At 37.5% G+C, this 17,664-nt stretch overlaps 1 protein-coding gene and 1 pseudogene across 11 annotated transcripts in view; one reads left to right on the top strand and one right to left on the bottom strand.

The window, feature by feature from the left end:
• Positions 1–17,664, top strand: part of MAGI2 (membrane associated guanylate kinase, WW and PDZ domain containing 2) — a 1,464,809-nt gene that overhangs the window by 221,165 nt on the left and 1,225,980 nt on the right. The window lies entirely within an intron of this gene.
• Positions 14,200–14,927, bottom strand: LOC113891579 (annotated as a pseudogene).

Genomic DNA, 17,664 nt, shown 5'->3' with positions numbered 1-17,664 from the left:
TTGTTATCCATCCATAATAATTCTTAGTTATTGCTCTTTTATTTTAAAAAGTTAGTTCCACTAGAAATTGAGCTGCTCCATTAAATGCCTTTCAAATGTGGCTTGCTAAGTGATTGTTTCTGTCTTGGTAGGACTTCAATTAAGCTATTTGTAAAAGCAGAGGAAACTGCTAATAAAGCCTCACTTCAGTATATTTACTTTCTGCTTTCTTGTATTGTAAATTCAGTTCCCAGTCGGGAATTCAGCTTCCAATGAAATGTTATTGAAATTTACTTTTCCTCTCCTCTGTTATCAAGTCCAGCATTTCCCTTGATTGTAGGAATGATGCGGGTAGAACATTTTGAAAACGATGTGAACCGTGTCTAAGTGCTATTTAAACAAGACATTATTTCATATGTGGTTGAAACTCTCTGGGCGCTGACAGAGGAAATAAAGACCTTCCACTGTCACCATCTAACCTGTGCCTGTGTCACAGAGATGAGGCTGAGGCCAGCACAGAGACCCGCAGTAAAGTGAGCTGGCAGGCTACCTCTTTCCTCTGTTTGTAAAAATATCGACAGTGTAAAAACACTTGCCAGAACTAACCGCAAGGCCATGCCATACAGAAATTCAGAGGCCCAAATAGGTGAAAGATACTAAGCAGATCCCGATCCCTGGGTTGGGAAGATCCTCTGGAGAAGGGAAAGGCTACCCACTCTGGTATTCTGGCCTGGAGAATTCCATGGACTGTACAATCCATGGGGTCACAAAGAGTCAAACATGAGTGAGCAACTTTCACGTCACTTCATTTCACTGAGCAGATCCACTGAGATTAAAGAGAAACATGGAGATAATCCTAAAGAAGCTAAAGCATTTCAACCATACCCCAAATCTGGGGTTTCAGTTTGAAACAAAAAAAACAAATTCCCCGGATTCAGTCATTTTGGTGTCATATTACCTATAATGGTAGGACTGCTATCATGAGCAGTCTAGCTTTGAAGGCTGACTTGCTTTGGAAGATACCAAAGGTTAAAATTTCCTTCTGGTGCCCAGAAAACCACCTATTTATAAAGGACAGCTAAGAAAAACTGTAAATGTTCTTAATTACATTGCAATGCTCTCAGTCTTTTAAAATGAAAGAATATTAAATTGTATTAATGCTATGTGTAATATTTATGGTCAGATCAGATCAGATCAGTCCCTCAGTCGTGTCCCACTCTTTGTGACCCCATGAATCGCAGCATGCCAGGCCTCCCTGTCCATCACCAGCTCCCGGAGTTCACTCAGACTCACGTCCATCGAGTCAGTGATGCCATCCAGCCATCTCATCCTCTGTCATCCCCTTCTCCTCCTGCCCTCAATCCCTCCCAGCATCAGAGTCTTTTCCAATGAGCCAACTCTTCGCATGAGGTGGCCAAAGTACTGGAGTTTCAGCTTGAGCATCATTCCTTCCAAAGAAATCCCAGGACTGATCTCCTTCAGAATGGACTGGTTGGATCTCTTTGCAGTCCAAGGGACTCTCAAGAGTCTTCTCCAACACCACAGTTCAAAAGCATCAATTCTTCGGCGCTCAGCCTTCTTCACAGTCCAACTCTCACATCCATACATGACCACAGGAAAAACCATAGCCTTGACTAGACGAACCTTTGTGGGCAAAGTAATGTCTCTGCTTTTCAACATGCTATCTAGGTTGGTCATAACTTTCCTTCCAAGGAGTAAGCCTCTTTCAATTTCATGGCTGCAGTCACCATCTGTAGTGATTTTGGAGCCCAGAAAAATAAAGTCTGACACTGTTTCCACTGTTTCCCCATCTATTTACCGTGAAGTGATGGGACCCGATGCCATGATCTTCATTTTCCGAATGTTGAGCTTTAAGCCAACTTTTTCACTCTCCGCTTTCACTTTCATCAAGAGGCTTTTGATTTCCTCTTCACTTTCTGCCATAAGGGTGGTATCATCTGCATATCTGAGGGTATTGATATTTCTCCCGGCAATCTTGATTCCAGCTTGTGCTTCCTCCAGCCCAGAGTTTCTCATGATGTACTCTGCATATAAGTTAAATAAGCAGGGTGATAATATACAGCCTTGACGTACTCCTTTTCCTATTTGGAACCAGTCTGTTGTTCCATGTCCAGTTCTAACTGTTGCTTCCTGACCTGCATACAGATTTCTCAAGAGGCAGATCAGGTGGTCTGGTATTCCCATTTCTTTCAGAATTTTCCACAGTTTATTGTGATCCACACAGTCAAAGGCTTTGGCATAATCAATAAAACAGAAATAGATGTTTTTCTGGAACTCTCTTGATAATAGTTGGTATATAAACCCAAGTTTTTACTATTGTTTTGCTTCATTCTATTTTCTTGCATGGTATTTCCAAAGGTAGTCAATTTTGATTATCTGTGGAGATGAAACTATTGCCTCAACTCAGGGATCTAAAACAGTATTATAAAGCACAGACTTAATAGATGAACACTATTATAAGGTTTGTTTTGGCTATGACTGGGGCAACCCAGGGCTAGCACATGGACACTTTCCCTGCTCCTTTCCTAGCATTCTATGTCCAGTTCATTTAGGTTTTGCGGCTGAGCACAGTTCTACAGTGTATTCTGCACAAGGCACCATATGAGTGGGTAAGGGACTGTGTCAGAAAGATGTCTTTTCCTAAAATACACATGCTGATACAGCCAGTCTCTAGTTTGCATGGAAGCCCTGTAGACTGGTAGGAAGGCTTGATCATAGTGTTAAAGAGTTTCGCCAACCAGGGGCAGTTCAACTCTAAAGGAGTTCTAGAAGACTAAAAAGACATCCAGGATCATATAGACGTCTCTAAGAATGGAGAACAATGAGTTAAAAGTTTGAGATGACTTTTTCCTCCCATTTATCTCAAATTATATCACCTGGGCAGGCAGCTGCCTTTTTTAGCTACTCAGATACAACCCTCTTAGAGGAGAAATTAGCTGTGGAGAACAGGGAAGTACTCTTATTTAACTGCTCAGTAATCAGATAATCTTCTCTGAGTAATCAGAAGTTGGTTATAAAGTAATTTGGCAACTAATAAGACTATGATGTTTTGGAGAATCAAGGTATCTTTAGCTCATGATAAATTTAGCAATCTGTGTCTGATGTCAGCAAGAAGTCACACTTTTAAGTATATGAAGACTTTCTAGATCATCATCAGGAAAGAGAGTAGGGGTGGAGGAGAAGGTGAGCAGGGATGGGTATGATATTAAAATCATTACAGCATTCTGGCTCCTGAACAATCTAGAGACCAACAGCATTTATTCATGTCACCTCATCTGCCAGCTCTATACACACATCATCAACTTCAGTTCAGTTCAGTTCAGTCGCTCAGTCGTGTCCCACTCTTTGTGACCCCATGAATCGCAGCACGCCAGGCCTCCCTGTCCGTCACCAACTCCCGGAGTTCATTCAGACTCAAGTCCATCAACTCAGTGATGCCATCCAGCCATCTCATCCTCTGTCGTCCCCTTCTCCTCCTGCCCACAATGCCTCCCAGCATCAGAGTCTTTTCCAATGAGCCAACTCTTCGCGTGAGGTGGCCAAAGTACTGGAGTTTCAGCTTGAGCATCATTCCTTCCAAAGAAATCCCAGGACTGATCTCCTTCAGAATGGACTGGTTGGATCTCCTTGCAGTCCAAGGGACTCTCAAGAGTCTTCTCCAACACCACAGTTCAAAAGCATCAATTCTTCGGCGCTCAGCCTTCTTCACAATCCAACTCTCGCATCCATACATGACCACAGGAAAAACCATAGCCTTGACTAGACGAACCTTTGTTGGCAAAGTAATGTCTCTGCTTTTCAACATGCTATCTAGGTTGGTCATAACTTTCCTTCCAAGGAGTAAGCCTCTTTCAATTTCATGGCTGCAGTCACCATCTGTAGTGATTTTGGAGCCCAGAAAAATAAAGTCTGACACTGTTTCCACTGTTTCCCCATCTATTTGCTGTGAAGTGATGGGACCAGATGCCATGATCTTCATTTTCTGAATGTTGAGCTTTAAGCCAACTTTTTCACTCTCTGCTTTCACTTTCATCAAGAGGCTTTTGAGTTCCTCTTCACTTTCTGCCATAAAGGTGGTATCATCTGCATATCTGAGGTTATTGATATTTCTCCTGGCAATCTTGATTCCAGCTTGTGCTTCTTCCAGTCCAGCATTTCTCATGATGTACTCTGCATAGAAGTTAAATAAGCAGGGTGACAATATACAGCCTTGAATTACTCCTTTTCCTGTTTGGAACCAATCTGATGTTCCACGTCCAGTTCTAACTGTTGCTTCCTGACCTGCATATAGGTTTCTCATAGAGGCAGATCAGGTGGTCTGATATTCCCATCTCTTTCAGAATTTTCCACAGTTGATTGTGATTCACACAGTCAAAGGCTTTGTCATAGTCAATAAAGCAGAAATAGATGTTTTTCTGGAACTCTCTTGCTTTTTCCATGATCCAGCAGATGTTGGCAGTTTGATCTCTGGCTCCTCTGCCTTGTCTAAAACCAGCTTGAACATCAGTAAGTTCACGGTTCACATACGGCTTGGAGAATTTTGAGCATTACTTTACTAGAGTGTGAGATGATGCGATTGTGCGGTAGTTTGAGCATTCTTTGGCATTGCCTTTCTTTGGGATTGGAATGAAAACTGACCTTTTCCAGGCCTGTGGCCACTGCTGAGTTTTCCAAATTTGCTGGCATATTGAGTGCAGCACTTTCACAGCATCATCTTTCAGGATTTGGAATAGCTCAACTGGAATTCCATCACCTCCAGTAGCTTTGTTCGTAGTAATGCTTTCTAAGGCCCACTTGACTTCACATTCCAGGATGTCTGGCTCTAGGTCAGTGATCACACCATCGTGATTATCTGGGTTGTGAAGATCTTTTTTGTACAGTTCTTCTGTATATTCTTGCCACCTCTTCTTAATATCTTCTGCTTCTGTTAGGTCCATACCATTTCAGTCCTTTATCAAGCCCATCTTTGCATGAAATGTTCCCTTGGTATCTCTAATTTTCTTGAAGAGATCTCTAGTCTTTCCCATTCTGTTGTTTTCCTCTATTTCTTTGCACTGATCGCTGAAGAAGCCTTTCTTATCTCTTCTTGCTATTCTTTGGAACTCTGTATTCAGATGCTTATATCTTTCCTTTTCTCCTTTGCTTTTCACTTCTCTTATTTTCACAGCTATTTGTAAGGCCTCCCCAGACAGCCATTTTACTTTTTTGCATTCTTTTCCATGGGGTTGGTCTTGATCCCTGTCTTCTGTACAATGTCACGAACCTCATTCCATAGTTCATCAGGCACTCTATCTATCAGATCTAGTCCCTTAAATCTATTTCTTACTTCCACTGTATAATCATAAGGGATTTGATTTAGGTCATACCTGCATGGTCTAATGGTTTTCCCTACTTTCTTCAGTTTCAGTCTGAATTTGGCAATAAGGAGTTCAGGATCTGAGCCACAGTCAGCTCCCGGTCTTGTTTTTGCTGACTGTATAGAGCTTCTCCATCTTTGGCTGCAAAGAATATAATCAATCTGATTTCGGTGTTGACCATCTGGTGATGTCCATGTGTAGAGTCTTCTCTTGTGTACTTGGAAGAGGGTGTTTGCTATGACCAGTGCATTTTCTTGGCAAAACTCTATTAGTCTTTGCCCTGCTTCATTCAGTATTCCAAGGCCAAATTTGCCTGTTACTCCAGGTGTTTCTTGACTTCCTCCTTCTGCATTCCAGTCTCCTATAATGAAAAAGACATCTTTTTTGGGTGTTAGTTCTCAAAGGTCTTGTAGGTCTTCATAGAACCTGCATGTATACTAACAGTGAGAGAAAGCATTAGGCATTTTTGGAAATACATAAATAAATTTGAGAATAAATGGTGAAAATAATTATCCTTAACTTTCCAATCCATTAACTTCTTATTAGGGTTATTAATAAGTTAAATTGTCAAAAAAATATTTGAGATAGCTTACAAAACAGCACAAAATAGAAATAAAATCAAATGAGAATGAAAATCAATTAAGAAAAAGCAGAAATATAATGGTTAAGAGATCCCAGGTCAGCATTTCAGAAAGTTTAATGAATTAAATGTCAGTGTGCAGTTATCTGCATCTTAGTGTCTGCCTTTCCACATCATCCTGTGCCTAATTATTACTCACCCCAGGCAGCAATTACCACCAGGACTTTTTTAATTAAAAAAAATCTAATTCAAAACTTACCTGTAACATAAAATAAAATTTAGCATTTAAAAATATCATGTGTGTTGGTCACTTATTTGTGTCTGACTCTTTGCAACCCCATGGCCTGTAGCCTGCCAGGCTCCTCTGTCCATAGAATTCTCCAGGCAAGAATACTGGAGTGGGTTGCCATTTTCTTCTCTGGGGGATCTTCCCAAACCAGAAATTGAACCTGGATCTCCTACATTGCCAGCGAAGGCACTGGCAACTCACTCCAGTATTCTTGCCTGGAAAATCCCATGGACGGAGGAGCCTGGTAGGCTGCAGTCCATAAGAGTCAGATACGACTGAGCGACTTCACTTTCACTTTTCACTTTCATGCATTGGAGAAGGAAATGGCAACCCACTCCAGTGTTCTTGCCTGGAGAATCCCATGGACAGAGGAGCCTGGCAGGCCATGGTCCATAGGGTCGCAGAGAGCCAGACACGACTGAAGCAATTAAGCACGCAGGCACGAGTGTCCTAAAGTATCTTTTTAAAGAGGTTGTGGAAAGAGTGATGATAAAGCTAAAAATATACTTAAGAAAAACTCAAGTTCATCTGCTGTCCTAAATTGAAAATAGTAGTTGAAAATATATAGCAGTATATATGATCTTTTAGAAAATAATACAAGCTCATATGACAAAAATGACAGTCTCTAGAGTTTCTGAAAATTGTGTGCTTCACTTATGAGATTGATATCCTACATTTTTTCATGCAGAACTCAATGCTTTTTATTTTATGAATTTCTTCACACATAAAGTGCTTTTAGATATTTTTTTTAACAGTGGCATGACAAGCAGTATCATTTACACAAACACTGAGCTATTCCAAAAGTGGAATTCCTATTAATAGAGTTTACCAATTCTGTGTAATTCATAGTACTTGTAACTATATTCACTAATTCATAGTATATATAACTATATTCACTAATTCATAGTACTTGTAACTAATTTTGGTTGTTGTTTAGTAATTGAAAGCCTTCTTATTTATAGACTTTTTAAAAGTAAAAATTAACCTCCTAAGAGCAACTAGTCAAATGATATTTTTATAATGAGATGATTTTTTTTTAATAGAGAAAAATATTTCCTAGGTTCACAAAGGCCTCATGGTCAGAAGAAAGATCAAATAAACAGAGTTGTTGTTTGTCTTTTTCTTCTTTATCTTCCCAAGGAAGACTAAGGGCCACAGAGGGTGTGGCATACATAATACAGTTTGAATACTGTAATAGGTACAAAAGGAAGACTCAATCTCCCTCAGATTGATTTTAGGAAACATAAATTTAGGAAATAAGTTATGAAAATTGAACTCCTAGTTTATAGTTGAATCTTTTCTATTACCTAATATGGAATATATTTTTTGTAAGGAGTATTTATTAGTTTTAAAAATATGCAAATTAAGAAAATGGTGAAAAATTTCAAAGATACTCTTTTAAGTTATAAAGCTAAAAATCTTATGTAAAAATAACATAAGGGTGAAATATTTCAAAACCAGAAACAAATTGGAAAGAAACTATATGCCACCCCTCAAAGAAGGTCCAGAATTGGGTAAAGGAAACTTCATACAGATTTAAAGTTGCTTTTAAAGCATGCTAGAAGTTTGAACCCAGTTTTTTTAGACAGTATGTATTTTACATACTAGCTCTTAAATTAATTCTCCATGATTTCACCAACTGACTGCCCACTTTTTTTTACATTTAGTTGTTCATACTTAGCACTTTTTATCAGCATACCCATACTCTTCCACCTCATGTCCTTCCAGCACACCATAGTTTTGAAAGACTACATGAGCCTATTATACAGAGTGAAGTAAGCCAGAAAGAAAAACACCAATACAGTATACTAACGCATATATATGGAATTTAGAAAGTTGATAATGACAACCTGATATGCGAGACAGCAAAAGAGACACAGATGTATAGAACAGTCTTTTGGACTCTGTGAGAGAGGGAGACGGGGGATGATTTGGGAGAACAGCATTAAAACATGTATAATATCATATAAGAAACAAATCGCCAGTCCAGGTTCGATGCAGGATACAGGAAGCTTGGGGCTGGTGCACTGGGATGACCCAGAGGGATGGTATGGGGAGGGAGGTGAGAGGGGGGGTTCAGGATGGGGAACACGTGTACACCCGTGGGAGATGCATGTTGATATATGGGAAAACCAATACAATATTGTAAAGTAAAAATAAATAAATAAATAAAAAAGATTACATGAGACAGCTAGTTCAGAGTAGGCATTAAAATTTTAGCTACAAGAAACCTATACTTTAAAAAGATCTAAGAACTGAGTACCCTTAAAGTAAAATGCATTTACTGCTTTTCAGGTTAAAGCATACCTGTGTTGTATCTATGTATGTCTCTGTGTGTCTGTGTGTGAGTTGGTCTCATGTGGGACATTCCAGAACACTCTAATAAATTTTCATTTTTGCATCTAAAAAAATAAAAATTAATCAAAGTGTAGATTTTTATTAGAGTTTTACTTCTGGGGAACATAATACAGAATGGAAAACATTTCTGAATATCTAGTTCTTGATGTAAAATATTCTCAATCTTAAAAGAAATATTTTTCTAAATCAGTGCTGTCAAAAATGTGAAAATAATTGGAATTTAATATCAGCCGCTGTACTATATTCACTTAATTACTAAAATAAAGTAAAAACAGGCATATTAACTACAAAAAGAAGACAATTCAACAACACTGAAACCATGATTAATGTATGGAGAGTTAATAAAGACTATTGGTATAGATGAGATTAAATTCCTTTTAGTCTCACAATATCCATATACTGAAAAAATGTGCTTAGCTATAATAAGAACTTTTATCCAAGATATAACATATTAGTAGTAGAAACCCTAAAGTATTAATGTTATATTAGTTAAAAATGATTACAGTAATTATTCTAGGAATTGAAAAGGAGACACATTTAATATTCTCACTAATTTCTTAATTAGGGAAAGGTATGATCAAAGGAAAAAAATATGTTGCTCTCCTTAGTCAAAACAACCTAAGAAGAAAGATCAATGAAATTACAAATTTCTTAAAGATAATAATAAGGATTATATTTAGTATGATTAAAAAAGCAAATAATTTCAAACTAGAAAATAGTAATGACCCCTGATTCTACTTGGTGATTTACTTTTCTGTGTTTTGTTTCGCTTTTGAAGAGCAATGTTCTTTAATGGTATTAGAACAATAAATTCCCTATCCTGTTCATTCCATCCTTGACCTTACATTACACTGAATTTGTGATGGTATGAGATGACAGGTAAACTAAGTCATCAGTGACAGAACATGATTCCTCAAGAATAAAAAAAAACTAAAACAATTTCAGATTATGAAAATTAATACTGATTTTGTTATTTACAATTATTCCAAAATCAAAGATAGGCCTACTGGGCAGCCTACATAGTTTACTTTTTTAAAATAATATTTATTTTTGGCTCTGGTGGTCTTTGTTGCTGCCTACTAGGAAGTCTACTAGGCAGCCTACATAGTTTAATTAAAAAAAAAAAATACTTATTTACTTATTTATCTTTGGCTGTGCTTGGTCTTCATTGATGCATGCAGACTTTCTCTAGTTGCAGAGGGGGCTACACTCCAGTTGCAGTGCACTGTCTTTTCATTGCCATGGACTCTTATTGCACAGCATGGGGTCTGGGGCAAGCAGCCTTCAGTAGTTGTGGCTCACAGTTTCAGAGCACAGGCTCAGTAGTTGTGGTGCATGGGCTTAGCTGCCCCACGGCATGTGGAATCTTCCTGGACCAGGGATCAAACCTGTGTCCCCTGCTTTGGCAGGCAGATTCCTGACCTCTGGACCACCAGGGAAGTCCCATAGTTTATTTATTAGAAGAAGACATTAAAAAGTAACAAATAGGGGTAAGATACACAAAGCTTCTATCTTCCCACTAGATGAGAGATGTGAGTACATACTGAAAATAAATATAGAGAATTCAACCAGAGTTCTGAAGATGGCAAACATGAATAAAAATAGGAAGAGGAGATCTGTGGGGGAAAAGTCAAGGAAAATGTAATTGTAGAAGAGAAAGCACAGAGACAAGTTGATAATGCTCTTCCAGTATATTGGAGATTATTCAACAGGGCTGCTGACCAGCTGTTCCTAATCTTCCTTGAAATCATAAGTTGGAAGGGGTCAAAATTGTAATTTAACAGATTTAGATCAAGGAAGAGGTGAGGACAACAGAGGAGGAACAAAGGGCTGGTCCCAAAGAATATCCCAAATTCTATAGCACCAAGAAGTACATGCTTGCTTTAATTTTTCGTTCATAAAGGTAAGATCATCTGTTTAAACAATTTTTTTCATTGATCACTTATTTTTCTCCTTTTAAAATATTAAAAATAAGTGAAATCTTATAAGATTATATCATCCTATTTTAAAGACAACTGCAAAGTGAGAGACAATAAAAGGCACAGTGGTTAAGAACATGGACTATGGATTCAGACATTTGTAGCTTTGAATCCAGGTTTACCACTTTCTACCTGCATAATCTTGGATCTAATTCCTCTAATCTTTAGTTTATGGATATATGCAAAGTAGGATTATTGTAGCATATTGGTCATTTTGAGGATAAAAGAGATAATGTATATGTATGGTCAGAAATGTGGACATATAGAAAACAAAAATTGTAACAATGAATAGTAGGAGGACTATCATACAGCATGATAGTAAAAGTGGTTCATTCTTTCTATTGTCTCATGTCTTGGCAGCATAAAAAAAGGGGGGGCCTATAAACAATATAAACCATTAAACTATGGCAGGGAAATTTTAGAGTAAAATTTATGCATGGTAGTCATTTTGTCCAGTATTTTGCCAAACTTTATGCTCATTTACTTCCTGGAGGTCTTTGAATGTTTTAAATAATTGGCATGAATTACTCAAAATATATTTAGCACTTAAAGTATACACGTGGTGTGATGTGCCAGGGAGAGGTGGCAGAAGGCCTCTTGATGCTAGAGAGCAGGTCCCATAGGAAAGGCCAGCATCAGGACAGCAGTGGACTGAGAAGCAAACCAGCAGACAAAGATGAAGAGAATATGAGAAGGAGAGGGTGATACAACTCATGCAAATCAGGAGGACTTGAAAGAGTAGAGCAACAGCAGTGTCAGAGCATCAGGCGAGCAGTCCATGACCAAAAGACATTAAGGAAGGGACAGCCAAGATAAACCACTGAGGCACTGGCACATGAAGCGCATCCTGAAACAGAAGAGATGCGTTGGCCCAGTCTTAGCTGCTTCATTCTACTCTCATGGGCAAGCAAGGCTTCAGGGACCCAGGTTTGGACATCTGCCATTGATTAAATTAAAGCTGTTGATTGGGTGGAGTATGGGAGGGGCAGACAGCTCTCTGGCAAAAACACCTTCTTGACATAAAGTAATAATGAGTTTTTCAGCCATTTGTGATCAATTAGTTGCAGTTTTGATACATGAGATGTTGATGTGGTGCTTTTAATTTATTATTAATACCTTATTTTAACTTGTGGCTTGTAAATGGTGCCTTTGACGTGACCACTTAAACCATGAAAGTGATCTTTATAAATAATTTACAATAGAAATAATAAGTGACATCTAGAGGGGACTGTGTATGGAGATGTGGTAATCAGCCTGACACAGGCTGCTTCTTTATCTGTCAGTCTGCTAAGTTGTATGTATTGTTTAATTATTATGAAGATATTAATGTGACTAGACTTCCTTTATCTGTTAGAGAAAAACATGTGGTATTGTTTTCTATATTTACAATGCAATTCATACTTTAAATCAACTGTGCATCGCATCTTTGCCTTGATATTGTAACTCAAAGGGGACATTTATGTCAAAAATACTCTTCTGAATAAATCAAATTAGCATGATCTGTGTTGTGGCATATGTGAAGAAGAGGCATTTTATTCAAATTTATTTATAAGTTCAGCAATTATTTTTAGTTCATTAGAACCCCACTTTTAAATTATCATACCCATGAAATTGACTCCTTAGACCATACAGATTCCTATATCTCTATAATTTGGGCTGTGTGTCTTTCTGTATTTTAAGTGTACATCATATTTTGTTTCACCTAAATAATTATTTTGTGGAAATATAATTGATTTATATTGTTGTGTTAATTTCTGCTGTATAGCCATCTAAATATTCAGAAAAATGTACTAATTGAAAATATTCTAGAGATTTATTTCTCAAAGAATAATTCTTAAACCATCAATGTTGTCATTGTTTAAGAACTTATTAGAAATACAAAATTAAGGTTCCATGTCAAAATTACAGGATTAGAAATTTGCAGGATGGGTCCCGGCCATCTGTGTTTTAAACAACCTCAAAGGAAATCTGATGCACACTGACTTTTAAGAACCACTAATCAGTGGATCAATTACTTCTTTCATTTATGTGACTTAATGTGATTAGTTAATTTGGTTAATATAAATTAATGTAATCTATATGACTTGGTAGCTACTGTGAGGGCTACACAAAGGATTAGTAATATTCTCCTTCTAGAAGATTATAATCTAATGTACTAACTCATAAATTAATAATATTACAGGAGTTATAATCACTATGAAGGGTTAAATAATATTACAGGAGTCTAACAAGTGCCATAGGGCAGTGTAGGATGAATTACTAAATTATAAAGAGGGTATAATACTGTCATTACACTGTAGTGAGTGTAATGTCTTTACATTACATCTTACACTGTAGTAAGAGACTAAAGAGTCAGACTTCCCACATTCAAATCCCAGCTCTGTCACTAATCAGTACCTACCTCAGAGGATTGTTGTGAGGCTAAGGGCATTAGAATAGCACCTGACATAATGAAGTCTATGTAAACGTTAGGCATTATTAATACTATTTTACTATGGTGAACAGAAAGTTCCATGAGAATACAGAGTAGCACTTTTTTAGCTGAAGGGACTAGAATGACTTAAAGAAAGAAATAATTTTATCTAGGCCTTAAAGTATGAGCTTATGTCAATGGGAGAGTAGCAAAGGGGAGGGATCCTGATGGCAAATGAGAACAAATGAGTAATCTTTCCTTCTAAGATAAAAAATTATACAGGTTCGAAATCTCCAGTGGTTCAGTTTCAATTCACTGAGAAAGCATTCTTTTACTTGGTTGATTTACAACATGCCTATCATCCTCCTTTAAAAAAACTGTTTATCAAATATCAGTTATGTGCCTTGTACTGAGAATCTGAAAATACAGTAATGAACAAAATGGACAAAGTACCAACTTTAAGTGTTTTAGGGACTAGAACAATGACTCAGAATAACTTTCAAATAAAATTTCTTAAACCAAAGAAATTATGGGAAAAGTCACATCAAGAACTGCAGACAGGCATATTTAAAAATTCAGTTAACTCTCTCTGCAACTGGAGCCCAGAATCTGATACTTGGTCAATTATATTAAACACTGATTCATATGAATGACCCTCTTGATAACAGAAATTTGCAATGATAGAAATAACTTTTAAATTATAGTTTTCTTCTATGCTTATTATTTTAAGTTTTGGAAAAGTAACTAATATGAGAAAGGGTCCAGTTTTTTTCTGGATCAGCACTGATGCCAATCTAAAAAAACATTTTTTTAACTAGGCAAAGAATTTATTAATCTTTGTTTCAGACCTTTGCCCCAAACTTCTTTAGCTTAATTGGCTGCAAAGAATGAATTGTATATAAGCAAAAACTGAAGAAACCTGCAGTGTCCAGGGGCTTGGGCTTAAAAATATTAAAGACCTACATTTTATCAGATCCATAAGCAAAATGTTAAAAAGCAGTCATAATAAATAGTGAAAGTGAAAGTGAAGTCACTCAGTCATGTCCAACTCTTTGCGACCTTGTGGACTGTAGCCTACCAAGCTCCCCGTCCATGGAATTCTTCAGGCAAGAATACTGGAGTGGGTTGCCATTTCCTGCTCCAGGGGATCTTCCCAACCCAGGGATTGAACCCAGGTTTACCCACATTGGAGGCAGACGCGTTAGCCTCTGAGCCACCAGGGAAGCCCATAATATAAAATAGCAGCTCCTAATAACTTCAAGATTTATCTTCTTCAGAAATTGACTCAATTCAGTTTGCTTCATTCTTGGAAGCCTTGTCAAAATTCTTGTCGAGATCTAGAACTTTATCATCATCATCTTCTCCAGTGGCAAGTGGTACTTTTCCATCCACGGATTTTTTGGGGGATAGCTTCAGTCAGTCTCCTTAAGTCTAAGTCAGTCTCTTAGTCAGACTGTCTGTGACAAGTTTATTTAAGATCCTGGGTAGCATTTCTGTCAGCTGCTTTGTCTCAGTATGTCCTATAATGGTGAAAGTGTTTGCTGCCAGAGATGCCTGAACTTTCAGATTGTTAGTATGGCTCACTGTTCCTTGATTGGTGAACATACTCATTTCTACAAATGAGGTGTTGTTTACCCCTAACGTCTTTAAAGAGAACTGAAGCTTTTTGTTATTTTCTGTGGCATTTGTAAGAACCACCTTCTTCTTTCTGTGAGCAGTTCCTTTCCCAACAATGCACTGTCATGCTTGCAATTTGGCAAGTTTCCTCTGGTTCACGATAGCTTCTTTCATCTTGTTGGAGCAGAAGTGGGGCCACACAGGGACTAGGACTGGCACTCAGGTGGTCTTGGGCAGACCAGCTGAGATTAGGCACACACACGTGGGGACTCAAAATCTAAAAGTGTTTTTAACTCAGTTTTTCCTTTTCTGTGCCGACCCCTTGGAGGTTAGGGGAAAGATAGTGAATCAAAACGATATACTCTTTATTTTTCACTGTTAATCACTCTATTTTATTCTTTTACTTTCTTAGGAGCATATATGGTATGGTCTTTTATAGATAGCTAAGGGGAGAGAAGTAAGGCAAATTCCTTGACTTTGAAGATAGTGAGATACCATGCCAGAAACATTTTTGAAGAAAACTATGGATAAGCCACACAAACAGTAAATAATTTTTCTGCTTTTTACATTTCCTTTGTTTAGTACTAATCTAGGATGCAAGTTTTATGTTTGGCTCAAAAAAAAATCATAGTTGTATACTCCCTGAAAAACCTTGTCTCAGATCTGTAACAATGCTCACGAAAAATATTAATAGAAACAGCTCATCTAGTTTTTTAAGCCACGTGGAAAATAAACAGAATTAATTGCCAAGACTTTTAAACAGAAGTCTATTTTCTAGTGTGACGTGGACACAGAAGGAAACAATGGCACCTATCTGTTGTCCCTCAACCTCTTACAAATGTCAGTCTGATTTAAGGTCCTGTGAAGATCTGGGATTACTTTGCCAACAAAGGTCTGTCTAGTCAAGGCTATGGTTTTTCCAGTATGGATGTGAAAGTTGGACTGTGAAGAAAGCTGAGCGCCGAAGAATTGATGCTTTTGAACTGTAGTGTTGGAGAAGATTCTTGAGAGTCTAGACCCTGCAAGGTCTAGAGGACATGTGATTTCACTGCAAGGAGTGAAAGGAGATCCAACCAATCCATTCTAAAGGAGATCAGTCCTGGGTGTTCTTTGGAAGGAATGATGCTCAAGCTGAAACTCCAATACTTTGGCCACCTCACGTGAAGAGCTGACTCATTGGAAAAGACTCTCATGCTGGGAGGGATTGTGGGCAGGAGGAGAAGGGGACGACAAAGGATGAGATGGCTGGATGGCATCACTGACTCGATGGACATGAGTTTGGGTGAACTCTGGGAGCTGGTGATGGACAGGGAGGCCTGGCATGCTGCAATTCATGGGGTCGCAGAGTTGGACACAACTGAGTGACTGGACTGAACTGAACTGAACTGAAGATCTGGGATTCTTTCTTTCTGCTCAGATATAGAATGATAAGGAGGTAGGAATGAATCTTCTCAGACCTTGATGTAACCACTAATGGGTCCCCAAGTAACTTTTGTCCTGAAAGAAACTAAGTCAAATCAGTTCAGCACATGAAACATTCTTTTGCACATTGACAGTTATTGATGAATGCAGAGTAAATTGTTTGTTCTTAAAATGTTACTTATACTAGATAAACATCCTTGATGGTGATTCTCTTTTCCTTATTTTTCCTAAAACAAGATAATCCCAGCAATGTATTTCCTAACATTTCTATGAAGAGGCTGCAACTGGTACAGATTTACCTTGGCCACATTAAGCACAAATTTTTGTTTACTTCAGTGGTCCTGAGTCCCTAACATATGATATAGTTGGAGCTTTCCAGGTGGTGTTAGTGGCAAATAACCCGCCTGCCAATGAAGTAAACATGAGACACTGGTTCGATCCCTGGATGGGGAAGGTCCCCTGGAGGAGGGCATGGCAACCCACTCCAGTATTCTTGCCTAGAGAAGAACACTGGAGTATCCTTGCCACGGACAGGCCACACAGAATCAGACACAACTGAAGCGATTTAGCACACACATGATATAATTGTATCACAGGGAGTGAAACAGCATTTTGTAACAGGGTCTAGAGTATTAGACTGGGAAAGATGATAGGAAGAATAAGGGGAGAGAAGTCAAGAAGAAAATTATTATCTAGCTACAGAGTTTTGAATTTTTTTTTAGAGGCACTGCTAAATAATTTGGATTTGATTTTTTAATTTTCTATCAGAAATAAAAAGATCCAAATCTCTTATCTAATTTACTTGTAATCTGTGAGCTAGTAGTTAAGAGCTGTATGTCAGATGTAGCTTGCAATTATATGTTTGTTCTTACAAAAAATAAAAACAGGTATATACATCAAACAAAGAAGATACATCATATTGTATTCATATTTTCATCACTGAAGTAAAATATCATGTGCTAAAGAATGAGCTAAAAATAAGGACAATAGAGAGTATATAATAACAAAAATAGAATATTACTAGCTACATAGCAAATTGCTTGCCAAGCTTTGTTTTATGTGTGGTGTAATTTATTGCCACGAGTACTTGGCAGAAAGAATTAAATGTTTGCATTTTCATTGCACCATTAGATGTTGCTGCCATGAAATATATTGAGAGCAGGACAACACAATACATGGTGAAATCACATTATGGGGGAGGGGTATCATTCTTCATCCTCAGATGAGTCATGCAGAACCGACCACTTTGTATGCATTTATTTTTTGTTTATGACCCATTCCACTTTTTGGAGGTTTTATCCATAACAGCTTATTGATAATAGACAGCAATTTACAGTTGCATGAAAGAACACTCATACTATTTATTGCTAACTATTTTTAGTAGCAACTTGCATTTGAACTCTGAAATTGGATACTTAACCAACTGATTATATATTGGCCATTTTAAGTGCAAAAATAAATGTTTTTCAAAATTTTTACTTTCTTTAGTAGAATTTCATTTCCTCACAGCCCTTTCAGAGATGAAAGAACATTCCTAATACTGTTTGAGACTTAAAATAGGCATTATGAAAGAATTAACTTTCATTAATTAATTTCACTTAACTTTTTAATTAATGGTCACTTATAAATTAAATATTTACTAATTATTT

The sequence above is a fragment of the Bos indicus x Bos taurus genome, chromosome 4 (assembly GCF_003369695.1).
Source record: "Bos indicus x Bos taurus breed Angus x Brahman F1 hybrid chromosome 4, Bos_hybrid_MaternalHap_v2.0, whole genome shotgun sequence".
NCBI classification, from domain to species: domain Eukaryota; kingdom Metazoa; phylum Chordata; class Mammalia; order Artiodactyla; family Bovidae; genus Bos; species Bos indicus x Bos taurus.
The sequence above is the reverse complement of the archived record's forward strand: the minus strand, read 5'-3'. Positions and strand labels throughout refer to the sequence as shown.